The sequence below is a fragment of the Triturus cristatus genome, chromosome 12 (assembly GCF_964204655.1).
Source record: "Triturus cristatus chromosome 12, aTriCri1.1, whole genome shotgun sequence".
Lineage (NCBI taxonomy): Eukaryota > Metazoa > Chordata > Amphibia > Caudata > Salamandridae > Triturus > Triturus cristatus.
The window spans coordinates 727,784,789-727,812,063 of record NC_140595.1 but is presented as its reverse complement, the minus strand read 5'-3'; the positions used below and the strand labels follow the sequence as shown (position 1 = coordinate 727,812,063).

Genomic DNA, 27,275 nt, shown 5'->3' with positions numbered 1-27,275 from the left:
ACTACTGTACCACCTGTAAGCAGTTGAGAAACTGCGTTTAAGTTATACAGGCGATTTTTAAGGAATATTTACATTTTTGCAAAATCGACACTTAGAAGAAATTTCACAGAAAAACAGTCAATGGTTTCCTATGGAAGAAAATTCAAGTTACGGGTAAAGTACGTTCTCGTTACTTTTGTAATCCAGTGCTGGGCTCCTAGGCTCAGTACTGGGACATCTATCTAAAACAGGTAAACAATTACGTTTTCACAGTTGGTACGATTTTTAAAGAATATTTGTAAGTTTCAAAAATCGACACTTAGAAAATTTTCAGCAAAAAGCAGGCAATGATATCCCATGGAAGGAAATTCGAGTTACTGGTAAGTACGGTTAAAATTACTTTTCAGGGTCAGTACTGAGCTCCAAGATGCAGCACTGAGGTCTCTCCTGATAACAGGTGAGTAAATCAGAATTCGTTGTTCGGCTGATTTTAGATGAATATTTTAAAGTTCCAAAACTCCACACCACTTAGAAGAATTTCCAAGTGAAACCACTCAATGTTAGCCTATGGAAGAAAAGTGAGTTATCGGCTTTTAGGTAAGTACTCGACTGGCAGAGTTATGGTTCTGGGCATAGACTCAGGGGTCTCCCAGGGGAGTCCCAGCCTACTTGCCAAGCCTTAAACTCCCCTTTTATTACATATAATTTACACCTAAGGTAGGCCCTAGGTAGTCCTAGGTGCATGATGCTATGTAAGTAAAAAATAAGATATGTACTTTGGTGGTTCGCGTGTCCTGTAAGTACCAAACAGTCTATTTCATTTTTCACTACTGTGAGGTCTACCCCTCTCATAGGTTAGCTCTGTGTATTCCCCTATACTTTTTATTTGGTAATTCCATATCGGAGAGGAGTAGCTTTATTTATTTATTGAAAATCCTACTTACTGGTGTGGTTGGATTTAACTTTACTATTTTAGAAATGCCACTTTTAGAGAGTGAACATGTCTCTGCACTTACTGCTCTATTTGCCTGAAACCTGGCCCCAATACACGTCTGGATTGGGCTGGGTGACAGCAAAATGTGTGCCTTCCCTCTAGAGAGCCACAACACAGGTCACTCAACTGCACCTGGGGGGTGAGCTCCGCTCCCCCTCCACCCCCAATAGGTTCAAGAACGATAATTTATGTAAGTAAATACATTATAGCTACAGCTTATAATCATGCGAGTTTAAATCATTTGTTGTTAGATGGTTTAAATATTTGAAAGGATCTGTTTTTAATAGACATTTTACAAAAACCACTGGTACATTTGCTAATTCTGTAAAATTAACACCCAACTGCCGTGACATTGCCAACCACAATGCCGTGACTCGGATTCGAACCGAGGTTGCTGCGGCCACAACGCAGAGTACTAACCACTATACGATCACGGCGAGCTACTTGGGCTCAACGACATACAATGACATGGAGAATTTATAATTCGGAACACTCAGGGCTGTTCCTGTGATAGGCTGGATGTATTCATTGCTTCCTCATTCCTCATTCAGAGGCTGCGTCTCCTCAGTGGTTGATAGGCTGAAACCGTTTCCTGGCCGCCTGCTTGTGAAATGCCAGGAGTCAAAGATCACACATTACACTTGCGGACCTGTGATGGGACACCAATGCAGAGAAACCCACCTGGCACAGGCCTTCTATTCTGTCTATTAGACCTGCATCTTCCCTGCACCTTTCAAGCCATTTGTATGTGAATCAAGAAAGAGTTAGAGAGTGATCCATCTACACTTTTATAGGGAGGATGTCGCCGTGAGCTCCTCCCAGCTAATCACACGAACAGCAGAAAAGCAAGATAAATACACAGTTGAGGGGTGGGCTGCATGGTTATGTTTTTGAGTAAATATTGAAACTGACCTCAGTGGCTCATTAGCAGAGCTGCGGCTAATGACTGGTGCCAAATCATGATGAAGCAAGCACAATGGCTCGTAGGGGACCCACAACACGCTGTTCTTAGCTCACTGAATTAAAGTATAAACTTCCGCCGTGTGTGAGTGGTAAAGGCTTGTTAATATGGTTCCTTTTCCAATTCAAGACTGACAACAAGAGGCAGGAACCACGTGGCTTCGGAAGCTCAGGAAAGTAGCCACCAACCACAGAGAAAGAGAGAACTGGCAGTATGAGAGGTGGAGAAAACAGAAGCGGGAGCAAGGAGCTCAAATGAGATTGATGGCGTTTAAATAGAGCGCGTAAAGGAACAGTTACACAGCTAAGAAATGGGAAAGACAGACTAGGGAAAAAAACACAGAAAGAGCCTGTACATGAAATTCTCTTCCTGGGACAGCAGGTTAAGAGAAATTACACATGGGGAGGTTAAGCATGTAACACGGGGGAGAATAAAAAAGAAAATGCAGTTTTATGAAGTGTGTTTGCCAATCCAGCCAGCACTTTTGTTCTATTTCTCTCTTTGCGTCTTTTATTGGTAAAGTAACTTTCAAGTGCATGCGCAGGTATGAATGAGAGAGCAACGGTATAATAATTTGAAGCGTTTACACCAGTGCTAAAGTAGGAATGAGGTGTAGCAAAGACATGAAAGAGGTAGCGATAACAAATATGTGGAGAGGCAATAGTGACACAAAAATAAGCCACCTATTTATAAAACTGAAATGGAAGAAATACTAAAGGTTAACTTCTGAAATTGTAGCCGATAATAAAACGATTCTCGTTGTTGGCAGGAATCGAACCTGCGCGGGGATACCCCAATGGATTTCTAGTCCATCGCCTTAACCACTCGGCCACAACAACTTGCTGTAAGCTGCTTACAAATATTTTGTTTGAAAGTTTTGACGTTTTCCCACATCAAAGTACTGATATTCTGCAATGCGCTTTTTAAAAACAATGTTTTTTTCATCATGCACGTTCTGTCCTAAAAATAAAAATTGCATGAGTATATCTCTGGATCTGTAAAAGGATACGCTTGCATTCAAACTCTCTTGTGGCACTCAAGTTTTTTGGACCCTGTTGCACTCTGTTTTTGTGCTGCTTTTAGTCTACGACCCATATTACAGAAGTCAACCATCTCTGTGATTATTTGGGACTCCTTTGTAAGTGCCTTATCTTTAATCCTTGAAAAGCTCTATAATAAAGGGGTCTGTCAAAGATTGCTTGAATGGAAGATGAAAGAAGGCCCACTTGTCTCACCAAATGCAGTAGAGAAACCTGATGTTTTACTCATGTTATCCTTAGTTCAGTTTTTGTTAGACCTGGCATCCTTAAGGTGGCCTACCGGCAACCTTTTTGCTTTTCACCTCACGTTTTGCTGTATCTTTATGTTGGCCTTAGGACTCTAATCACTTTATCACTACTGTGAGAAAGTGGCTCTGTATATACTGTTCCCAAATAGGTACAGTGTGCACAGAGTCCCCAGTCCCCAGAGGTTTGCCAGAGGCTAAAGTTAGATATAACCTTACTCTCTAAAGTGGTAGCTTGCCGAGCAGTAAGGCAGTATCAGAGTACAGTGTAAAACATTTGTTGTACACACTCAGTCAGCAAATGGTCTCACACACTCAAGAACTGAACTCTAGGCCATTGGTTTGCATACAAAAGATATTGTTGTTTTATTTTAGAACCAACAATAGGTATCAAAATATACTTTCTCAGAATGAGATGCTTTAGTTAAATACTTTGCAATAGGCAATTGACTTTTGCAGGTCATAGTTACAGTTTATTGCAATAGGCAACACAATTTGAATCACAATAATACATTGAGCTCAATGGGAATTTTAAGTTATATGCAATTAATTACTTTCAGGATTACTTTTCTAAATCCAGGACTGGATCCTAGATTCAGTCCTGGGACAGTTCTTGGAAACAAGTGAGTAAATTCGTTTTAGTTACTGTTGTGATTTTTAAGCAATATTTTGCTATTTTAAAAGTTGACACTTAGAAACTTTTGCTGATCAAATTACCAATGTTATCCTATGGAAGGAAATTCACTTAGCAGGTAAGTGGGGTTATGGTTACTTTTTCTATGTCAGTGTTGGATCCTAGATCCAGCACTACTGTACCACCTGTAAGCAGTTGAGAAACTGCGTTTAAGTTATACAGGCGATTTTTAAGGAATATTTACATGTTTGCAAAATCGACACTTAGAAGAAATTTCACAGAAAAACAGTCAATGGTTTCCTATGGAAGAAAATTCAAGTTACGGGTAAAGTACGTTCTCGTTACTTTTGTAATCCAGTGCTGGGCTCCTAGGCTCAGTACTGGGACATCTATCTAAAACAGGTAAACAATTACGTTTTCACAGTTGGTACGATTTTTAAAGAATATTTGTAAGTTTCAAAAATCGACACTTAGAAAATTTTCAGCAAAAAGCAGGCAATGATATCCCATGGAAGGAAACTCGAGTTACTGGTAAGTACGGTTAAAATTACTTTTCAGGGTCAGTACCGAGCTCCAAGATGCAGCACTGAGGTCTCTCCTGATAACAGGTGAGTAAATCAGAATTCGTTGTTCGGCTGATTTTAGATGAATATTTTAAAGTTCCAAAACTCCACACCACTTAGAAGAATTTCCAAGTGAAACCACTCAATGTTAGCCTATGGAAGAAAAGTGAGTTATCGGCTTTTAGGTAAGTACTCGACTGGCAGAGTTATGGTTCTGGGCATAGACTCAGGGGTCTCCCAGGGGAGTCCCAGCCTACTTGCCAAGCCTTAAACTCCCCTTTTATTACATATAATTTACACCTAAGGTAGGCCCTAGGTAGTCCTAGGTGCATGATGCTATGTAAGTAAAAAATAAGCTATGTACTTTGGTGGTTCGCGTGTCCTGTAAGTACCAAACAGTCTATTTCATTTTTCACTACTGTGAGGTCTACCCCTCTCATAGGTTAGCTCTGTGTATTCCCCTATACTTTTAATTTGGTAATTCCATATCGGAGAGGAGTAGCTTTATTTATTTATTGAAAATCCTACTTACTGGTGAGGTTGGATTTAACTTTACTATTTTAGAAATGCCACTTTTAGAGAGTGAACATATCTCTGCACTTACTGCTCTATTTGCCTGAAACCTGGCCCCAATACACGTCTGGATTGGGCTGGGTGACAGCAAAATGTGTGCCTTCCCTCTAGAGAGCCACAACACAGGTCACTCAACTGCACCTGGGGGGTGATCTCCGCTCCCCCTCCACCCCCAATAGGTTCAAGAATGATAATTTATGTAAGTAAATACATTATAGCTACAGCTTATAATCATGCGAGTTTAAATCATTTGTTGTTAGATGGTTTAAATATTTGAAAGGATCTGTTTTTAATAGACATTTTACAAAAACCCCTGGTACATTTGCTAATTCTGTAAAATTAACACCCAACTGCCGTGACATTGCCAACCACAATGCCGTGACTCGGATTCGAACCGAGGTTGCTGCGGCCACAACGCAGAGTACTAACCACTATACGATCACGGCGAGCTACTTGGGCTCAACGACATACAGTGACATGGAGAATTTATAATTCGGAACACTCAGGGCTGTTCCTGTGATAGGCTGGATGTATTCATTGCTTCCTCATTCCTCATTCAGAGGCTGCGTCTCCTCAGTGGTTGATAGGCTGAAACCATTTCCTGGCCGCCTGCTTGTGAAATGCCAGGAGTCAAAGATCACACATTACACTTGCGGACCTGTGATGGGACACCAATGCAGAGAAACCCACCTGGCACAGACCTTCTATTCTGTCTATTAGACCTGCATCTTCCCTGCACCTTTCAAGCCATTTGTATGTGAAACAAGAAAGAGTTAGAGAGTGATCCATCTACACTTTTATAGGGAGGATGTCGCCGTGAGCTCCTCCCAGCTAATCACACGAACAGCAGAAAAGCAAGATAAATACACAGTTGAGGGGTGGGCTGCATGGTTATGTTTTTGAGTATATATTGAAACTGACCTCAGTGGCTCATTAGCAGAGCTGCGGCTAATGACTGGTGCCAAATCATGATGAAGCAGGCACCATGGCTCGTAGGGGACCCACAACACGCTTTTCTTAGCTCACTGAATTAAAGTATAAACTTCCGCCGTGTGTGAGTGGTAAAGGCTTGTTAATATGGTTCCTTTTCCAATTCAAGTCTGACAACAAGAGGCAGGAACCACGTGGCTTCGGAAGCTCAGGAAAGTAGCCACCAACCACAGAGAAAGAGAGAACTGGCAGTATGAGAGGTGGAGAAAACAGAAGGAGGAGCAAGGAGCTCAAATGAGATTGATGGCGTTTAAATAGAGCGCGTAAAGGAACAGTTACACAGCTAAGAAATGGGAAAGACAGACTAGGGAAAAAAACACAGAAAGAGCCTGTTGATGAAATTCTCTTCCTGGGACAGCAGGTTAAGAGAAATTACACATGGGGAGGTTAAGCATGTAACACGGGGGAGAATAAAAAAGAAAATGCAGTTTTATGAAGTGTGTTTGCCAATCCAGCCAGCACTTTTGTTCTATTTCTCTCTTTGCGTCTTTTATTGGTAAAGTAACTTTCAAGTGCATGCGCAGGTATGAATGAGAGAGCAACCGTATAATAATTTGAAGCGTTTACACCAGTGCTAAAGTAGGAATGAGGTGTAGCAAAGACATGAAAGAGGTAGCGATAACAAATATGTGGAGAGGCAATAGTGACACAAAAATAAGCCACCTATTTATAAAACTGAAATGGAAGAAATACTAAAGGTTAACTTCTGAAATTGTAGCCGATAATAAAAAGATTCTTGTTGTTGGCAGGATTCGAACCTGCGCGGGGATACCCCAATGGATTTCTAGTCCATCGCCTTAACCACTCGGCCACAACAACTTGCTGTAAGCCGCCTACAAATATTTTGTTTGAAAGTTTTGAAGTTTTCCCACATCAAAGTACTGATATTCTGCAATGCGCTTTTTAAAAACAATGTTTTTTTCATCATGCACGTTCTGTCCTAAAAACAAAAATTGCATGAGTATATCTCTGGATCTGTAAAAGGATACGCTTGCATTCAAACTCTCTTGTGGCACTCAAGTTTTTTGGACCCTGTTGCACTCTGTTTTTGCGCTGCTTTTAGTCTACGACCCATATTACAGAAGTCAACCATCTCTGAGTATTTGGGACTCCTTTGTAAGTGCCTTATCTTTAATCCTTGAAAAGCTCTATAATAAAGGGGTCTGTCAAAGATTGCTTGAATGGAAGATAAAAGAAGGCCCACTTGTCTCACCAAATGCAGTAGAGAAACCTGATGTTTTACTCATGTTATCCTTAGTTCAGTTTTTGTTAGACCTGGCATCCTTAAGGTGGCCTACCAGCAACCTTTTTGCTTTTCACCTCACGTTTTGCTGTATCTTTATGTTGGCCTTAGGACTCTAATCACTTTATCACTACTGTGAGAAAGTGGCTCTGTATATACTGTTCCCAAATAGGTACAGTGTGCACAGAGTCCCCAGTCCCCAGAGGTTTGGCAGAGGCTAAAGTTAGATATAACCTTACTCTCTAAAGTGGTAGCTTGCCGAGCAGTAAGGCAGTATCAGAGTACAGTGTAAAACATTTGTTGTGCACACTCAGTCAGCAAATGGTCTCACACACTCAAGAACTGAACTCTAGGCCATTGGTTTGCATACAAAAGATATTGTTGTTTTATTTTAGAACCAACAATAGGTATCAAAATATACTTTCTCAGAATGAGATGCTTTAGTTAAATACTTTGCAATAGGCAATTGACTTTTGCAGGTCATAGTTACAGTTTATTGCAATAGGCAACACAATTTGAATCACAATAATACATTGAGCTCAATGGGAATTTTAAGTTATATGCAATTAATTACTTTCAGGATTACTTTTCTAAATCCAGGACTGGATCCTAGATTCAGTCCTGGGACAGTTCTTGGAAACAAGTGAGTAAATTCGTTTTAGTTACTGTTGTGATTTTTAAGCAATATTTTGCTATTTTAAAAGCTGACACTTAGAAACTTTTGCTGATCAAAATACCAACGTTATCCTATGGAAGGAAATTCACTTAGCAGGTAAGTGGGATTATGGTTACTTTTTCTAGGTCAGTGTTGGATCCTAGATCCAGCACTACTGTACCACCTGTAAGCAGTTGAGAAACTGCGTTTAAGTTATACAGGCGATTTTTAAGGAATATTTACATGTTTGCAAAATCGACACTTAGAAGAAATTTCACAGAAAAACAGTCAATGGTTTCCTATGGAAGAAAATTCAAGTTACGGGTAAAGTACGTTCTCGTTACTTTTGTAATCCAGTGCTGGGCTCCTAGGCTCAGTACTGGGACATCTATCTAAAACAGGTAAACAATTACGTTTTCACAGTTGGTACGATTTTTAAAGAATATTTGTAAGTTTCAAAAATCGACACTTAGAAAATTTTCAGCAAAAAGCAGGCAATGATATCCCATGGAAGGAAATTCGAGTTACTGGTAAGTACGGTTAAAATTACTTTTCAGGGTCAGTACCGAGCTCCAAGATGCAGCACTGAGGTCTCTCCTGATAACAGGTGAGTAAATCAGAATTCGTTGTTCGGCTGATTTTAGATGAATATTTTAAAGTTCCAAAACTCCACACCACTTAGAAGAATTTCCAAGTGAAACCACTCAATGTTAGCCTATGGAAGAAAAGTGAGTTATCGGCTTTTAGGTAAGTACTCGACTGGCAGAGTTATGGTTCTGGGCATAGACTCAGGGGTCTCCCAGGGGAGTCCCAGCCTACTTGCCAAGCCTTAAACTCCCCTTTTATTACATATAATTTACACCTAAGGTAGGCCCTAGGTAGTCCTAGGTGCATGATGCTATGTAAGTAAAAAATAAGCTATGTACTTTGGTGGTTCGCGTGTCCTGTAAGTACCAAACAGTCTATTTCATTTTTCACTACTGTGAGGTCTACCCCTCTCATAGGTTAGCTCTGTGTATTCCCCTATACTTTTAATTTGGTAATTCCATATCGGAGAGGAGTAGCTTTATTTATTTATTGAAAATCCTACTTACTGGTGAGGTTGGATTTAACTTTACTATTTTAGAAATGCCACTTTTAGAGAGTGAACATATCTCTGCACTTACTGCTCTATTTGCCTGAAACCTGGCCCCAATACACGTCTGGATTGGGCTGGGTGACAGCAAAATGTGTGCCTTCCCTCTAGAGAGCCACAACACAGGTCACTCAACTGCACCTGGGGGGTGAGCTCCGCTCCCCCTCCACCCCCAATAGGTTCAAGAACGATAATTTATGTAAGTAAATACATTATAGCTACAGCTTATAATCATGCGAGTTTAAATCATTTGTTGTTAGATGGTTTAAATATTTGAAAGGATCTGTTTTTAATAGACATTTTACAAAAACCACTGGTACATTTGCTAATTCTGTCAAAGTCTCACCCAACTGCTGTGACATTGCCAACCACAATGCCGTTACTCGGATTCAAACCGAGGTTGCTGCGGCCACAACGCAGAGTACTAACCACTATACGATCACGGCGAGCTACTTGGGCTCAACGACATACAATGACATGGAGAATTTATAATTCGGAACACTCAGGGCTGTTCCTGTGATAGGCTGGATGTATTCATTGCTTCCTCATTCCTCATTCAGAGGCTGCGTCTCCTCAGTGGTTGATAGGCTGAAACCGTTTCCTGGCCGCCTGCTTGTGAAATGCCAGGAGTCAAAGATCACACATTACACTTGCGGACCAGTGATGGGACACCAATGCAGAGAAACCCACCTGGCACAGGCCTTCAATTCTGTCTATTAGACCTGCATCTTCCCTGCACCTTTCAAGCCATTTGTATGTGAAGCAAGAAAGAGTTAGAGAGTGATCCATCTACACTTTTATAGGGAGGATGTCGCCGTGAGCTCCTCCCAGCTAATCACACGAACAGCAGAAAAGCAAGATAAATACACAGTTGAGGGGTGGGCTGCATGGTTATGTTTTTGAGTAAATATTGAAACTGACCTCAGTGGCTCATTAGCAGAGCTGCGGCTAATGACTGGTGCCAAATCATGATGAAGCAAGCACAATGGCTCGTAGGGGACCCACAACACGCTGTTCTTAGCTCACTGAATTAAAGTATAAACTTCCGCCGTGTGTGAGTGGTAAAGGCTTGTTAATATGGTTCCTTTTCCAATTCAAGTCTGACAACAAGAGGCAGGAACCACGTGGCTTCGGAAGCTCAGGAAAGTAGCCACCAACCACAGAGAAAGAGAGAACTGGCAGTATGAGAGGTGGAGAAAACAGAAGGAGGAGCAAGGAGCTCAAATGAGATTGATGGCGTTTAAATAGAGCGCGTAAAGGAACAGTTACACAGCTAAGAAATGGGAAAGACAGACTAGGGAAAAAAACACAGAAAGAGCCTGTACATGAAATTCTCTTCCTGGGACAGCAGGTTAAGAGAAATTACACATGGGGAGGTTAAGCATGTAACACGGGGGAGAATAAAAAAGAAAATGCAGTTTTATGAAGTGTGTTTGCCAATCCAGCCAGCACTTTTGTTCTATTTCTCTCTTTGCGTCTTTTATTGGTAAAGTAACTTTCAAGTGCATGCGCAGGTATGAATGAGAGAGCAACGGTATAATAATTTGAAGCGTTTACACCAGTGCTAAAGTAGGAATGAGGTGTAGCAAAGACATGAAAGAGGTAGCGATAACAAATATGTGGAGAGGCAATAGTGACACAAAAATAAGCCACCTATTTATAAAACTGAAATGGAAGAAATACTAAAGGTTTACTTCTGAAATTGTAGCCGATAATAAAAAGATTCTCGTTGTTGGCAGGATTCAAACCTGCGCGGGGATACCCCAATGGATTTCTAGTCCATCGCCTTAACCACTCGGCCACAACAACTTGCTGTAAGCTGCCTACAAATATTTTGTTTGAAAGTTTTGACGTTTTCCCACATCAAAGTACTGATATTCTGCAATGCGCTTTTTAAAAACAATGTTTTTTTCATCATGCACGTTCTGTCCTAAAAATAAAAATTGCATGAGTATATCTCTGGATCTGTAAAAGGATACGCTTGCATTCAAACTCTCTTGTGGCACTCAAGTTTTTTGGACCCTGTTGCACTCTGTTTTTGTGCTGCTTTTAGTCTACGACCCATATTACAGAAGTCAACCATCTCTGATTATTTGGGACTCCTTTGTAAGTGCCTTATCTTTAATCCTTGAAAAGCTCTATAATAAAGGGGTCTGTCAAAGATTGCTTGAATGGAAGATAAAAGAAGGCCCACTTGTCTCACCAAATGCAGTAGAGAAACCTGATGTTTTACTCATGTTATCTTTAGTTCAGTTTTTGTTAGACCTGGCATCCTTAAGGTGGCCTACCAGCAACCTTTTTGCTTTTCACCTCACGTTTTGCTGTATCTTTATGTTGGCCGTAGGACTCTAATCACTTTATCACTACTGTGAGAAAGTGGCTCTGTATATACTGTTCCCAAATAGGTACAGTGTGCACAGAGTCCCCAGTCCCCAGAGGTTTGGCAGAGGCTAAAGTTAGATATAACCTTACTCTCTAAAGTGGTAGCTTGCCGAGCAGTAAGGCAGTATCAGAGTACAGTGTAAAACATTTGTTGTACACACTCAGTCAGCAAATGGTCTCACACACTCAAGAACTGAACTCTAGGCCATTGGTTTGCATACAAAAGATATTGTTGTTTTATTTTAGAACCAACAATAGGTATCAAAATATACTTTCTCAGATTGAGATGCTTTAGTTAAATACTTTGCAATAGGCAATTGACTTTTGCAGGTCATAGTTACAGTTTATTGCAATAGGCAACACAATTTGAATCACAATAATACATTGAGCTCAATGGGAATTTTAAGTTATATGCAATTAATTACTTTCAGGATTACTTTTCTAAATCCAGGACTGGATCCTAGATTCAGTCCTGGGACAGTTCTTGGAAACAAGTGAGTAAATTCGTTTTAGTTACTGTTGTGATTTTTAAGCAATATTTTGCTATTTTAAAAGTTGACACTTAGAAACTTTTGCTGATCAAATTACCAATGTTATCCTATGGAAGGAAATTCACTTAGCAGGTAAGTGGGGTTATGGTTACTTTTTCTAGGTCAGTGTTGGATCCTAGATCCAGCACTACTGTACCACCTGTAAGCAGTTGAGAAACTGTGTTTAAGTTATACAGGCGATTTTTAAGGAATATTTACATGTTTGCAAAATCGACACTTAGAAGAAATTTCACAGAAAAACAGTCAATGGTTTCCTATGGAAGAAAATTCAAGTTACGGGTAAAGTACGTTCTCGTTACTTTTGTAATCCAGTGCTGGGCTCCTAGGCTCAGTACTGGGACATCTATCTAAAACAGGTAAACAATTACGTTTTCACAGTTGGTACGATTTTTAAAGAATATTTGTAAGTTTCAAAAATCGACACTTAGAAAATGTTCAGCAAAAAGCAGGCAATGATATCCCATGGAAGGAAATTCGAGTTACTGGTAAGTACGGTTAAAATTACTTTTCAGGGTCAATACTGAGCTCCAAGATGCAGCACTGAGGTCTCTCCTGATAACAGGTGAGTAAATCAGAATTCGTTGTTCGGCTGATTTTAGATGAATATTTTAAAGTTCCAAAACTCCACACCACTTAGAAGAATTTCCAAGTGAAACCACTCAATGTTAGCCTATGGAAGAAAAGTGAGTTATCGGCGTTTAGGTAAGTACTCGACTGGCAGAGTTATGGTTCTGGGCATAGACTCAGGGGTCTCCCAGGGGAGTCCCAGCCTACTTGCCAAGCCTTAAACTCCCCTTTTATTACATATAATTTACACCTAAGGTAGGCCCTAGGTAGTCCTAGGTGCATGATGCTATGTAAGTAAAAAATAAGATATGTACTTTGGTGGTTCGCGTGTCCTGTAAGTACCAAACAGTCAATTTCATTTTTCACTACTGTGAGGTCTACCCCTCTCATAGGTTAGCTCTGTGTATTCCCCTATACTTTTTATTTGGTAATTCCATATCGGAGAGGAGTAGCTTTATTTATTTATTGAAAATCCTACTTACTGGTGAGGTTGGATTTAACTTTACTATTTTAGAAATGCCACTTTTAGAGAGTGAACATGTCTCTGCACTTACTGCTCTATTTGCCTGAAACCTGGCCCCAATACACGTCTGGATTGGGCTGGGTGACAGCAAAATTTGTGCCTTCCCTCTAGAGAGCCACAACACAGGTCACTCAACTGCACCTGGGGGGTGAGCTCCGCTCCCCCTCCACCCCCAATAGGTTCAAGAACGATAATTTATGTAAGTAAATACATTATAGCTACAGCTTATAATCATGCGAGTTTAAATCATTTGTTGTTAGATGGTTTAAATATTTGAAAGGATCTGTTTTTAATAGACATTTTACAAAAACCCCTGGTACATTTGCTAATTCTGTAAAATTAACACCCAACTGCCGTGACATTGCCAACCACAATGCCGTGACTCGGATTCGAACCGAGGTTGCTGCGGCCACAACGCAGAGTACTAACCACTATACGATCACGGCGAGCTACTTGGGCTCAACGACATACAATGACATGGAGAATTTATAATTCGGAACACTCAGGGCTGTTCCTGTGATAGGCTGGATGTATTCATTGCTTCCTCATTCCTCATTCAGAGGCTGCGTCTCCTCAGTGGTTGATAGGCTGAAACCGTTTCCTGGCCGCCTGCTTGTGAAATGCCAGGAGTCAAAGATCACACATTACACTTGCGGACCTGTGATGGGACACCAATGCAGAGAAACCCACCTGGCACAGACCTTCTATTCTGTCTATTAGACCTGCATCTTCCCTGCACCTTTCAAGCCATTTGTATGTGAAGCAAGAAAGAGTTAGAGAGTGATCCATCTACACTTTTATAGGGAGGATGTCGCCGTGAGCTCCTCCCAGCTAATCACACGAACAGCAGAAAAGCAAGATAAATACACAGTTGAGGGGTGGGCTGCATGGTTATGTTTTTGAGTAAATATTGAAACTGACCTCAGTGGCTCATTAGCAGAGCTGCGGCTAATGACTGGTGCCAAATCATGATGAAGCAAGCACCATGGCTCGTAGGGGACCCGCAACAGGCTTTTCTTAGCTCACTGAATTAAAGTATAAACTTCCGCCGTGTGTGAGTGGTAAAGGCTTGTTAATATGGTTCCTTTTCCAATTCAAGTCTGACAACAAGAGGCAGGAACCACGTGGCTTCGGAAGCTCAGGAAAGTAGCCACCAACCACAGAGAAAGAGAGAACTGGCAGTATGAGAGGTGGAGAAAACAGAAGCGGGAGCAAGGAGCTCAAATGAGATTGATGGCGTTTAAATAAAGCGCGTAAAGGAACAGTTACACAGCTAAGAAATGGGAAAGACAGACTAGGGAAAAAAACACAGAAAGAGGCTGTAGATGAAATTCTCTTCCTGTGACAGCAGGTTAAGAGAAATTACACATGGGGAGGTTAAGCATGTAACACGGGGGAGAATAAAAAAGAAAATGCAGTTTTATGAAGTGTGTTTGCCAATCCAGCCAGCACTTTTGTTCTATTTCTCTCTTTGCGTCTTTTATTGGTAAAGTAACTTTCAAGTGCATGCGCAGGTATGAATGAGAGAGCAACCGTATAATAATTTGAAGCGTTTACACCAGTGCTAAAGGAGGAATGAGGTGTAGCAAAGACATGAAAGAGGTAGCGATAACAAATATGTGGAGAGGCAATAGTGACACAAAAATAAGCCACCTATTTATAAAACTGAAATGGAAGAAATACTAAAGGTTAACTTCTGAAATTGTAGCCGATAATAAAAAGATTCTCGTTGTTGGCAGGATTCGAACCTGCGCGGGGATACCCCAATGGATTTCTAGTCCATCGCCTTAACCACTCGGCCACAACAACTTGCTATAAGCTGCCTACAAATATTTTGTTTGAAAGTTTTGAAGTTTTCCCACATCAAAGTTCTGATATTCTGCAATGCGCTTTTTAAAAACAATGTTTTTTTCATCATGCACGTTCTGTCCTAAAAACAAAAATTGCATGAGTATATCTCTGGATCTGTAAAAGGATACGCTTGCATTCAAACTCTCTTGTGGCACTCAAGTTTTTTGGACCCTGTTGCACTCTGTTTTTGTGCTGCTTTTAGTCTACGACCCATATTACAGAAGTCAACCATCTCTGATTATTTGGGACTCCTTTGTAAGTGCCTTATCTTTAATCCTTGAAAAGCTCTATAATAAAGGGGTCTGTCAAAGATTGCTTGAATGGAAGATAAAAGAAGGCCCACTTGTCTCACCAAATGCAGTAGAGAAACCTGATGTTTTACTCATGTTATCCTTAGTTCAGTTTTTGTTAGACCTGGCATCCTTAAGGTGGCCTACCAGCAACCTTTTTGCTTTTCACCTCACGTTTTGCTGTATCTTTATGTTGGCCGTAGGACTCTAATCACTTTATCACTACTGTGAGAAAGTGGCTCTGTATATACTGTTCCCAAATAGGTACAGTGTGCACAGAGTCCCCAGTCCCCAGAGGTTTGGCAGAGGCTAAAGTTAGATATAACCTTACTCTCTAAAGTGGTAGCTTGCCGAGCAGTAAGGCAGTATCAGAGTACAGTGTAAAACATTTGTTGTACACACTCAGTCAGCAAATGGTCTCACACACTCAAGAACTGAACTCTAGGCCATTGGTTTGCATACAAAAGATATTGTTGTTTTATTTTAGAACCAACAATAGGTATCAAAATATACTTTATCAGAATGAGATGCTTTAGTTAAATACTTTGCAATAGGCAATTGACTTTTGCAGGTCATAGTTACAGTTTATTGCAATAGGCAACACCATTTGAATCACAATAATACATTGAGCTCAATGGGAATTTTAAGTTATATGCAATTAATTACTTTCAGGATTACTTTTCTAAATCCAGGACTGGATCCTAGATTCAGTCCTGGGACAGTTCTTGGAAACAAGTGAGTAAATTCGTTTTAGTTACTGTTGTGATTTTTAAGCAATATTTTGCTATTTTCAAAGTTGACACTTAGAAACTTTTGCTGATCAAAATACCAACGTTATCCTATGGAAGGAAATTCACTTAGCAGGTAAGTGGGATTATGGTTACTTTTTCTAGGTCAGTGTTGGATCCTAGATCCAGCACTACTGTACCACCTGTAAGCAGTTGAGAAACTGCGTTTAAGTTATACAGGCGATTTTTAAGGAATATTTACATGTTTGCAAAATCGACACTTAGAAGAAATTTCACAGAAAAACAGTCAATGGTTTCCTATGGAAGAAAATTCAAGTTACGGGTAAAGTACGTTCTCGTTACTTTTGTAATCCAGTGCTGGGCTCCTAGGCTCAGTACTGGGACATCTATCTAAAACAGGTAAACAATTACGTTTTCACAGTTGGTACGATTTTTAAAGAATATTTGTAAGTTTCAAAAATCGACACTTAGAAAATTTTCAGCAAAAAGCAGGCAATGATATCCCATGGAAGGAAATTCGAGTTACTGGTAAGTACGGTTAAAATTACTTTTCAGGGTCAGTACCGAGCTCCAAGATGCAGCACTGAGGTCTCTCCTGATAACAGGTGAGTAAATCAGAATTCGTTGTTCGGCTGATTTTAGATGAATATTTTAAAGTTCCAAAACTCCACACCACTTAGAAGAATTTCCAAGTGAAACCACTCAATGTTAGCCTATGGAAGAAAAGTGAGTTATCGGCTTTTAGGTAAGTACTCGACTGGCAGAGTTATGGTTCTGGGCATAGACTCAGGGGTCTCCCAGGGGAGTCCCAGCCTACTTGCCAAGCCTTAAACTCCCCTTTTATTACATATAATTTACACCTAAGGTAGGCCCTAGGTAGTCCTAGGTGCATGATGCTATGTAAGTAAAAAATAAGATATGTACTTTGGTGGTTCGCGTGTCCTGTAAGTACCAAACAGTCTATTTCATTTTTCACTACTGTGAGGTCTACCCCTCTCATAGGTTAGCTCTGTGTATTCCCCTATACTTTTTATTTGGTAATTCCATATCGGAGAGGAGTAGCTTTATTTATTTATTGAAAATCCTACTTACTGGTGAGGTTGGATTTAACTTTACTATTTTAGAAATGCCACTTTTAGAGAGTGAACATGTCTCTGCACTTACTGCTCTATTTGCCTGAAACCTGGCCGCAATACACGTCTGGATTGGGCTGGGTGACAGCAAAATGTGTGCCTTCCCTCTAGAGAGCCACAACACAGGTCACTCAACTGCACCTGGGGGGTGAGCTCCGCTCCCCCTCCACCCCCAATAGGTTCAAGAACGATAATTTATGTAAGTAAATACATTATAGCTACAGCTTATAATCATGCGAGTTTAAATCATTTGTTGTTAGATGGTTTAAATATTTGAAAGGATCTGTTTTTAATAGACATTTTACAAAAACCACTGGAACATTTGCTAATTCTGTAAAATTAACACCCAACTGCCGTGACATTGCCAACCACAATGCCGTGACTCGGATTCGAACCGAGGTTGCTGCGGCCACAACGCAGAGTACTAACCACTATACGATCACGGCGAGCTACTTGGGCTCAACTACATACACTGACATGGAGAATTTATAATTCGGAACACTCAGGGCTGTTCCTGTGATAGGCTGGATGTATTCATTGCTTCCTCATTCCTCATTCAGAGGCTGCGTCTCCTCAGTGGTTGATAGGCTGAAACCGTTTCCTGGCCGCCTGCTTGTGAAATGCCAGGAGTCAAAGATCACACATTACACTTGCGGACCTGTGATGGGACACCAATGCAGAGAAACCCACCTGGCACAGGCCTTCTATTCTGTCTATTAGACCTGCATCTTCCCTGCACCGTTCAAGCCATTTGTATGTGAAGCAAGAAAGAGTTAGAGAGTGATCCATCTACACTTTTATAGGGAGGATGTCGCCGTGAGCTCCTCCCAGCTAATCACACGAACAGCAGAAAAGCAAGATAAATACACAGTTGAGGGGTGGGCTGCATGGTTATGTTTTTGAGTAAATATTGAAACTGACCTCAGTGGCTCATTAGCAGAGCTGCGGCTAATGACTGGTGCCAAATCATGATGAAGCAAGCACAATGGCTCGTAGGGGACCCACAACACGCTGTTCTTAGCTCACTGAATTAAAGTATAAACTTCCGCCGTGTGTGAGTGGTAAAGGCTTGTTAATATGGTTCCTTTTCCAATTCAAGTCTGACAACAAGAGGCAGGAACCACGTGGCTTCGGAAGCTCAGGAAAGTAGCCACCAACCACAGAGAAAGAGAGAACTGGCAGTATGAGAGGTGGAGAAAACAGAAGTGGGCGCAAGGAGCTCAAATGAGATTGATGGCGTTTAAATAGAGCGCGTAAAGGAACAGTTACACAGCTAAGAAATGGGAAAGACAGACTAGGGAAAAAAACACAGAAAGAGCCTGTACATGAAATTCTCTTCCTGGGACAGCAGGTTAAGAGAAATTACACATGGGGAGGTTAAGCATGTAACACGGGGGAGAATAAAAAAGAAAATGCAGTTTTATGAAGTGTGTTTGCCAATCCAGCCAGCACTTTTGTTCTATTTCTCTCTTTGCGTCTTTTATTGGTAAAGTAACTTTCAAGTGCATGCGCAGGTATGAATGAGAGAGCAACGGTATAATAATTTGAAGCGTTTACACCAGTGCTAAAGTAGGAATGAGGTGTAGCAAAGACATGAAAGAGGTAGCGATAACAAATATGTGGAGAGGCAATAGTGACACAAAAATAAGCCACCTATTTATAAAACTGAAATGGAAGAAATACTAAAGGTTAACTTCTGAAATTGTAGCCGATAATAAAAAGATTCTCGTTGTTGGCAGGATTCGAACCTGCGCGGGGATACCCCAATGGATTTCTAGTCCATCGCCTTAACCACTCGGCCACAACAACTTGCTGTAAGCTGCCTACAAATATTTTGTTTGAAAGTTTTGACGTTTTCCCACATCAAAGTACTGATATTCTGCAATGCGCTTTTTAAAAACAATGTTTTTTTCATCATGCACGTTCTGTCCTAAAAATAAAAATTGCATGAGTATATCTCTGGATCTGTAAAAGGATACGCTTGCATTCAAACTCTCTTGTGGCACTCAAGTTTTTTGGACCCTGTTGCACTCTGTTTTTGTGCTGCTTTTAGTCTACGACCCATATTACAGAAGTCAACCATCTCTGATTATTTGGGACTCCTTTGTAAGTGCCTTATCTTTAATCCTTGAAAAGCTCTATAATTAAGGGGTCTGTCAAAGATTGCTTGAATGGAAGATAAAAGAAGGCCCACTTGTCTCACCAAATGCAGTAGAGAAACCTGATGTTTTACTCATGTTATCCTTAGTTCAGTTTTTGTTAGACCTGGCATCCTTAAGGTGGCCTACCAGCAACCTTTTTGCTTTTCACCTCACGTTTTGCTGTATCTTTATGTTGGCCGTAGGACTCTAATCACTTTATCACTACTGTGAGAAAGTGGCTCTGTATATACTGTTCCCAAATAGGTACAGTGTGCACAGAGTCCCCAGTCCCCAGAGGTTTGGCAGAGGCTAATGTTAGATATAACCTTACTCTCTAAAGTGGTAGCTTGCCGAGCAGTAAGGCAGTATCAGAGTACAGTGTAAAACATTTGTTGTACACACTCAGTCAGCAAATGGTCTCACACACTCAAGAACTGAACTCTAGGCCATTGGTTTGCATACAAAAGATATTGTTGTTTTATTTTAGAACCAACAATAGGTATCAAAATATACTTTATCAGAATGAGATGCTTTAGTTAAATACTTTGCAATAGGCAATTGACTTTTGCAGGTCATAGTTACAGTTTATTGCAATAGGCAACACCATTTGAATCACAATAATACATTGAGCTCAATGGGAATTTTAAGTTATATGCAATTAATTACTTTCAGGATTACTTTTCTAAATCCAGGACTGGATCCTAGATTCAGTCCTGGGACAGTTCTTGGAAACAAGTGAGTAAATTCGTTTTAGTTACTGTTGTGATTTTTAAGCAATATTTTGCTATTTTAAAAGTTGACACTTAGAAACTTTTGCTGATCAAATTACCAATGTTATCCTATGGAAGGAAATTCACTTAGCAGGTAAGTGGGGTTATGGTTACTTTTTCTAGGTCAGTGTTGGATCCTAGATCCAGCACTACTGTACCACCTGTAAGCAGTTGAGAAACTGCGTTTAAGTTATACAGGCGATTTTTAAGGAATATTGACATGTTTGCAAAATCGACACTTAGAAGAAATTTCACAGAAAAACAGTCAATGGTTTCCTATGGAAGAAAATTCAAGTTACGGGTAAAGTACGTTCTCGTTACTTTTGTAATCCAGTGCTGGGCTCCTAGGCTCAGTACTGGGACATCTATCTAAAACAGGTAAACAACTACGTTTTCACAGTTGGTACGATTTTTAAAGAATATTTGTAAGTTTCAAAAATCGACACTTAGAAAATGTTCAGCAAAAAGCAGGCAATGATATCCCATGGAAGGAAATTCGAGTTACTGGTAAGTACGGTTAAAATTACTTTTCAGGGTCAGTACTGAGCTCCAAGATGCAGCACTGAGGTCTCTCCTGATAACAGGTGAGTAAATCAGAATTCGTTGTTCGGCTGATTTTAGATGAATATTTTAAAGTTCCAAAACTCCACACCACTTAGAAGAATTTCCAAGTGAAACCACTCAATGTTAGCCTATGGAAGAAAAGTGAGTTATCGGCTTTTTTTTTTGATAAACAATTTTTATTGGAGATTTTGAAAAACACAGTATTAAAACCTTGCGCCTGACAACCACCACTGTACATTCACACAGGTTGAAAGCATGCCCCCCCTCGTCCCCACCCGAGCCCTGCCCCCCACCCCTACCCCCAAAGCGCCCAATCACAGTATATTGCCCAACCACTTCCCCCATACCCTACGGTATTTCTTAGGACAGCCCCTCGCCTGATAGAGAGTACGTTCCTGGGCCGCGCACCAGTCCACACCAGCACTCCATTTAGCCAAAGTAGGCGGCCGTGGGTGTTTCCATGCCGCTGCAATGTCTCTCTTTGCCACCATGAAGGCCGTCATAAGGAACAGTTTCTCTGCACGAGTGCCTTGTAGACCGTCCGTGATGCCCAGCAGGGTGTGCCTAGGGTTATGTGGTACCTCCCAACCCAACACCTCCGTGAGGTCGGCCTCTATGCCCCTCCAGTAATCTCTTAGGTCCGGACAGGACCACACCATATGGAGAAAGTCGGCCGGGTCAAAGCCACAGCGGGGGCAAGATGCGGTGACAGAGAGGCCCGCTCGGTGTAGACGTGCCGGTGTGAGATATGCAGTATGGAGGTAGTATATCTGAATCAGCCGCAACTTGGCAGAGGCCGTCACCAGCCGGGGGGCCATAAGGGCGTCCCTCCAGTCCACCTCGTCCAAGGGCCCCACCCAACCCTCCCATCTCTCTCTCAAGCCATCCTGAACCGCGGGGGTATTGTTAATAAGTGAGCGGTGTATACGGGAGATACCCCCCCTCCCCAGGTTACCCAGCAAGACCTGAGCTTCAGGGGGACTGTGGTCTGGCAGTCGAACATCTAAAGGAGTATAAGTGCGTATGGCATGGCGCAGCTGGAGGTACCTATAAAACTGTGACGAGTGAAGGGAGAAGCGTTCCTGTAGCTCTGCGTATGAGCACATGCGCCCCCCCCGCCAGACGTCCCCCAACTGGGAGATGCCGAGCAGGTCCCATGACCTAAAGCCCTCCAGGGCAGTAACGTCCCGCAACAGCACCCCGTGCCAAAGGGGAGTGGCGCGAGTCAGCCGCCCAGTCCACCGGGTATGGCGAAGCGCCGCTCGCCAGGCCAGGAAAACCGCCCTAGTGATTCCGGGGCAAGAAGAGGGGATGGGAGCTCCGTACAGGCGATCTAAAATGCAGGGAAAACCCAAATCGGCTAGTTCCAACCTATAGGCCGGGTCGGACCATCCCCCTCCGAACCAATCGTGAATGACGAGAAGGCGAGTGGCCAAATAGTAGAGGTATAGATTGGTCATACCCAACCCTCCATCAAAGGTGGGTAGACGACACGTCGACAAGGCCAGCCGCGGCCGTCCACCGCCCCAGAGGAATCGAGTCGCCAGCCCGTCCAGCTCGCGGAACCAAGGCCGCGGAAAGGACACGGGGGTGTTTTGTAAGATGTACAGGAACCGGGGAAGGATCATCATTTTGTAGAGTGCCACCCTCCCCAGCGGATTGAGCGGGAGCGGTTGCCAGCGCGTCAGGTCAGCCTTGGCCTTTTTGACCAGGGGAGCCACATTGAGGGCCCAGCTCAGTTCCGGGAGCAGAGAGACCCAAATGCCCAGGTATTTAAAGGACAGCCGGCGAAGGGGAATCCTGTCCTGCCAGTCAAAGCATTCCCGAGAGGGGTGCAGAGGCACAAGGACCGATTTGTGCGAGTTTAAGAAGAGGCCAGACACGCGGCCAAAAAGGCCCAAGAGATGGAGGGCACGGGGACCAGATCGCGCCGGGTCGCTGAGATACAATAACACGTCGTCCGCATAAAGGGCTATTCTGTCGGGCGCAAGACCCGGCCACTCCCAGCCCCGAAGAACAGGGTCTGTGCGGACCAGGGCAGCAAGGGGTTCCATAGCGAGGGCAAAGAGGAGAGGCGACAGTGGGCATCCCTGCCGCGTCCCCCGACCGATCCGAAACGGCGTCGACAACGCCCCGTTAACTAGCACTCGAGCACGAGGGCGCGCGTAGAGGACCCGCACCATTCCGACAAATTTGGGGCCGAAACCCATATGAGTCAGGACCTCAAATAGGTAGGACCACCCAACCGAATCAAACGCCTTCTCAAAGTCGGCAAGTAGGAGGGTGAGATATGGGGATATGCGGTGGCGATGAGCCAGGGCCACGTGAAGTCGACGGAGGCAATGGCGAGTACCGCGGTCCGGCATGAAGCCACATTGGTCCGGGTGCACCAGGTGGGGCAGAAAGGGCCGAAGCCTCTGTGCCAGGACCGCCGCGTAGAGTTTGATGTCCGTGTTGATGAGAGAGATCGGTCGGTACGCTGACCTGTCGCAGGAGGGCGGCGCGGACTTGGGCAGGACCACAATCGTGGCCATATCGGCCTCTGGGCGGAAGGAACCGCGTTCAATCGCGTCAGCATAAAGGGCGCTCAACCGAGGGATCAGGAGGTCCTTGTAGGCGGCGTAAAGTTCTTGCGGGAATCCGTCCGGTCCCGGGGTCTTCCCCGCCGACGTGCGCCCAATTGCCTCCCCAATCTCCTCCAGAGAGATGGGCACCTCCAGACTCTCCCAGTCACTGGACCGAAGACAAGGCAGTTTGAAATTGTGAGTTGCCAGCAGCGAAGCTAGAGACAAATCCGACGCCCGGGCCCGGTATAGCTGAGCATAGTATTGAGCGAAGGCGTTGGCCATGGCCACGGAGGTGGACTGAAGCTGGCCTTCTGAATCAGTGACCGCCGGTATGATGCGCGACGCCCCGGGGTAGGTAACCAGCCGGTGCAGCAGAGCCCCATTCTTGTCCCCCCACCCGTAGACCCTCGCCACCGAGGACCGCCAGAGAAGCTTGGCCGCATCCATTGACCGTTGGTGAATCTCGTCCCGCAGAAGCCGCAGTTGACGATCTACGGTCGGATCCCCATCCGCGGACAGAGATTGTTCCAAACGTAACGCCCGGGCCTCGCAAGCAGTAAGTTGCTGAAGCTGCGTCTGGCGGTGCCGCACCACCAACGCCTTGGCGGCCCCCCTGATGGTGGCTTTACCCGCCTCCCAGAGGGTGCCCGCCGAGGAGACAGACCCGTCGTTGTCATTAAAGTACTGCGCCAGCGCGGACCCTACCTCCTTGCAGAGTCTCTTATCTCGGAGAAACCAGGCGTTGAAGCGCCACATTTGACGGGCCCCGTGGGGCGGGGGCCCCAGACCCAGGAGGACAGGGGAATGATCAGATATCCCTCTAGGAAGAATGCGGACATCTTGGATGCCCGCACACTCGGTGGACGGGACAAAGATTGCGTCAATCCGCGCATGAGTGTGGTGGGCGGCCGAGGTGTGGGTGTATTGCCGCGCGCGCGGATGCCAGATACGCCAGGCGTCGCACAAGCCCTGAGCCTCCGCCCACCCCACCAGCTGTTTAGCCCGCGCGGCGCGGGGCGTCGAGACCGGTCCAGAAGAGTCAAGCAATGGGGCAGAGACAGCGTTGAAGTCCCCACCCAGAACCACAGCACCCGGCGGTAGAGCGGCCAGCAGGGACGCGGCATGGGATAATGCTTGGGCCAACCCGGTGGGTGGCGCGTAGAGCGAAAGAAAAGTAAGCGGCCGACCTTCCAGTGTGCCACAGACTGCGATCCCCATCCCCTGGGGGTCACGGGCCACCCGGGTAAAGACAAAGGGAACAGAACGGCGCAGCAGGACGGCGACCCCCCGAGACCCGCGGGAGAACCCAGAGTGCCACACCCGATCGTACCCGTATCTGGCCAAGAAGGGACACCTCTCGCCTAGCAAATGGGTCTCCTGAAGAAGGAGCACGTCGATCTCATTACGGTGAGCATATTTAAGGACTGCAGTGCGTTTGAGTCTGTCTAATAGGCCATTCACGTTCCATGACAGGATGCGCATAAGCGCTTTGGAGGGGAGGTCATCCATGGGAGCGAGGGGAACAGAGCATGCCAGAAAGGAAGCGGCCAGAAGAAGCCAGGACCACGGGTCCTCCACCAGGGAGGGGCAACGGACCACGCGTGAAGGCAAGCGGCAGCAAGGCGCGCATGAATGAATGCAAGGTGAGGCGCAGCAGTGTGTCGAGTGTGGTGTAGTAACAGACGCCCAAAGAAAACCAAAACCAAAACCAACCCAAACAAAACAGTCCCTTAAGAAGAAACAGCCAACAAACCCCCAACCCCAGACCCCCACCCCCCACCCTACACTTCAAAAACGGAAGCATCTGTCGCCCGAACAACCCAACAGGTACGAGACCCCAAGCCTAGATGCTCGGGTGTGGAGAACGTAGTGGACCCCTCCAGAAGAACGGATTTCAATGATACGTCCCAGGTAGTTGTAAGAAAGCGTAGGAGTGGAAACCCCCTCCACCCCTCCATCAAATAAGGCAATCACCCCTCCCCGTAGAGATTTGGCTCAGTCAGCAAGTTACATGGCGGGACTACGGGAGAGGTCAGACAAGTCAGACTGTATGGTGAGGGGGGCGGGAGATCCCCCCGGTCCGGGCGACAGGCGGCGCCGGGGACCCCCAGCCACGTGAGATGATGCACCAGAGGAGGCCGAAGAGTCCCTCACACGCCTCTCAGAAGCATTGGCAGACCTGGTTCGGGCCACCGCCCCTCCGCGGCGCAGCCGGGACTGCGTGCGTTTCCTGCGCCGAGGTCGTCGGGTTCCAAGCACCTCTTTGCCCCGGGCCCCCGTAGCGGGCGACATCGCCGCGGCATGGCGCAGAGGCTTCTCCTCCGTGAGCCAGGTCCAGGCTGCCCGAGGGGTATCAAAGAAGAGAGTCTTGTCCTGGAAAACAACACGGAGGCGGGCCGGGAATTGGAGCTGGTACTGAAGACCCAGGGAGCGCAGCTTTTGCTTCACCTCTGTGTAGGAGCGGCGCTGCTCCTGGACCTCCCGGGTGTAGTCCGGAAAAATCATGATGGTGTGATTGTCAAAGGTCAAGGGGCCACGCACTCGCGCCTCCCGCAAGATAGCGTCTCTGTCTCTGAAATTGAGGATTCGGAGGATAAACGGGCGCGGGGGAGCCCCCACAGGAGGTTTGGCCGCCAGAGACCGGTGCGCCCTCTCCACCACAAACCAGGTCGACAGCCCGGTCTCCGGCATCCAGGACTTGAACCATTGCTCGAGGAAATCGTCGGCGCGGCCAGATTCCACTCCTTCCGGAAAGCCCACCAGGCGAAGGTTGTTACGACGGGCACGATTTTCGGCGTCCTCTGCCCGCCGGTGTAGTTCTTTAGAGTGGGTGGTGAGTTCTCTGACCTGGTCTTGCAGCAGGTGAATGTCGTCTTCCGCTGTGGAAATCCGGGATTCTGCCTCCGTAATGCGGGCCGTGGCGTTGCGGAGGTCCTGCCGTAGGAGCGCAACGTCGACCTTCACCTCGCCAACCATCCCCTCCAGGGAGGTGCGGGAGGCGTCGATGGCCTGAAGGATGACGGCCAAGTCTTTATTCGGGGCCGAAGCCCCCCCCCCACCCGGAGGGTCCGAGCTGGCAAACTGGTCGATCCTCGTCTGGTGGGACGTACCCGGCAACTTGGATCCCCTCTCCTTGCCCATGGCGGACCGAAGAAGTAGGGGCCCGATCCGTGAGGAGGCCCGGAGGACAGCAGGCGACTCCTGCTCCACAAACGCGGCACCGCTCCACACAGGCCAGCGAGGGAGGAGGTCGGGGGCAAGGAGGAAGGGCACGGGCACCCCCAACCGCTTTGTCAGGGTCCGACCAGGCCGCCGTCACCGCGGCGCGCGCCACGAGCCAAAGCGGTCACCCGCTATCCAACGGTGGGTTGCTGGGGGCCACCGAGGCGTCGTCCGGTCAGGGCAACAGGAGACTCCAGGGCCGAGAGTCCAGCCCCCCCTAAATCCTGGGGCAGGAGGGGGCTCGAAGGGGGGGGGCCCCCCCCGCCAGCAGTGGTCCCGGGGCAGCGATTCGGGGGCGCAGGGGGTCACCACCCCATCCAGGTGCCAACAAGAAACGATTAGTCCAAGTGCTGCACCCCACCGGGAGTCCGCCAGGGGAAAGCAGCAGGAAGGGGCCCCCTCAAGCCGCCACAACGCGACAGTTCCGATCCCCCCAACCTGGGTCTCTCTCTCTGCGCGGGCCGACCTGCCCGCCGATGAGGGCTACGCCACCCCCAAGAAGCGCCCCTCCAGCTTCTCCCGTCCCGGCTCACCTCAAAGTCACCGGCAACCGGGGCCCAGATCACAGCTCCTCCGGGCGTGAGGCTGCCAACAACGAGTCTGCGCTCCTGTAGGGCTCTCCCGGATTCCAGCAGCCAGGGACCCACCAGGGGGGGCACAGCGGGGCGGCCAAGGAGATCCACCTCCCAAGAGGCATCAGCGGCAGTCCAGACCTCCAGGCGGCCCAGCGCCGCCAAGGCGAATGCGGGTCGATCTCCCCGCCGACTAGGGCCCCTTTTCCGCCAGGCGAGCGCCGGTGATCATCGGCAGGGGCAGGTCAGCCAGTGGCAAGCGTGGGGCCTGTGCCCCTCGTGGCGCGCCGGGGCCTCGCGTAGCGGGCAGCGCCCCACACAGAACCAGAAGGACGCAGCCAGGTGCCGGCGCGGCTCGCGGGCCGTCCAGCTCCACCGCGG

The 27,275-nt window shown here is 45.7% G+C and overlaps 9 non-coding genes across 9 annotated transcripts; all 9 read right to left on the bottom strand.

Moving 5' to 3' along the window:
• Positions 1-1,338: 1,338 nt before the first annotated feature.
• TRNAH-GUG (transfer RNA histidin (anticodon GUG)) lies at positions 1,339-1,410 on the bottom strand. The gene has a single exon. It is a non-coding gene; the product is annotated as a tRNA-His (tRNA).
• Positions 1,411-2,691: 1,281 nt separating this feature from the next.
• TRNAS-AGA (transfer RNA serine (anticodon AGA)) lies at positions 2,692-2,773 on the bottom strand. The gene has a single exon. It is a non-coding gene; the product is annotated as a tRNA-Ser (tRNA).
• A 2,590-nt stretch (positions 2,774-5,363) lies between these two features.
• On the bottom strand, positions 5,364-5,435 carry TRNAH-GUG (transfer RNA histidin (anticodon GUG)). Its single transcript has one exon. It is a non-coding gene; the product is annotated as a tRNA-His (tRNA).
• Positions 5,436-6,716: 1,281 nt separating this feature from the next.
• On the bottom strand, positions 6,717-6,798 carry TRNAS-AGA (transfer RNA serine (anticodon AGA)). Its single transcript has one exon. It is a non-coding gene; the product is annotated as a tRNA-Ser (tRNA).
• A 3,941-nt stretch (positions 6,799-10,739) lies between these two features.
• Positions 10,740-10,821, bottom strand: TRNAS-AGA (transfer RNA serine (anticodon AGA)). Its single transcript has one exon. It is a non-coding gene; the product is annotated as a tRNA-Ser (tRNA).
• Positions 10,822-13,409: 2,588 nt separating this feature from the next.
• On the bottom strand, positions 13,410-13,481 carry TRNAH-GUG (transfer RNA histidin (anticodon GUG)). Its single transcript has one exon. It is a non-coding gene; the product is annotated as a tRNA-His (tRNA).
• Positions 13,482-14,762: 1,281 nt separating this feature from the next.
• Positions 14,763-14,844, bottom strand: TRNAS-AGA (transfer RNA serine (anticodon AGA)). The gene has a single exon. It is a non-coding gene; the product is annotated as a tRNA-Ser (tRNA).
• Positions 14,845-17,432: 2,588 nt separating this feature from the next.
• On the bottom strand, positions 17,433-17,504 carry TRNAH-GUG (transfer RNA histidin (anticodon GUG)). Its single transcript has one exon. It is a non-coding gene; the product is annotated as a tRNA-His (tRNA).
• A 1,281-nt stretch (positions 17,505-18,785) lies between these two features.
• TRNAS-AGA (transfer RNA serine (anticodon AGA)) lies at positions 18,786-18,867 on the bottom strand. Its single transcript has one exon. It is a non-coding gene; the product is annotated as a tRNA-Ser (tRNA).
• Between the last annotated feature and the right edge of the window lie 8,408 nt (positions 18,868-27,275).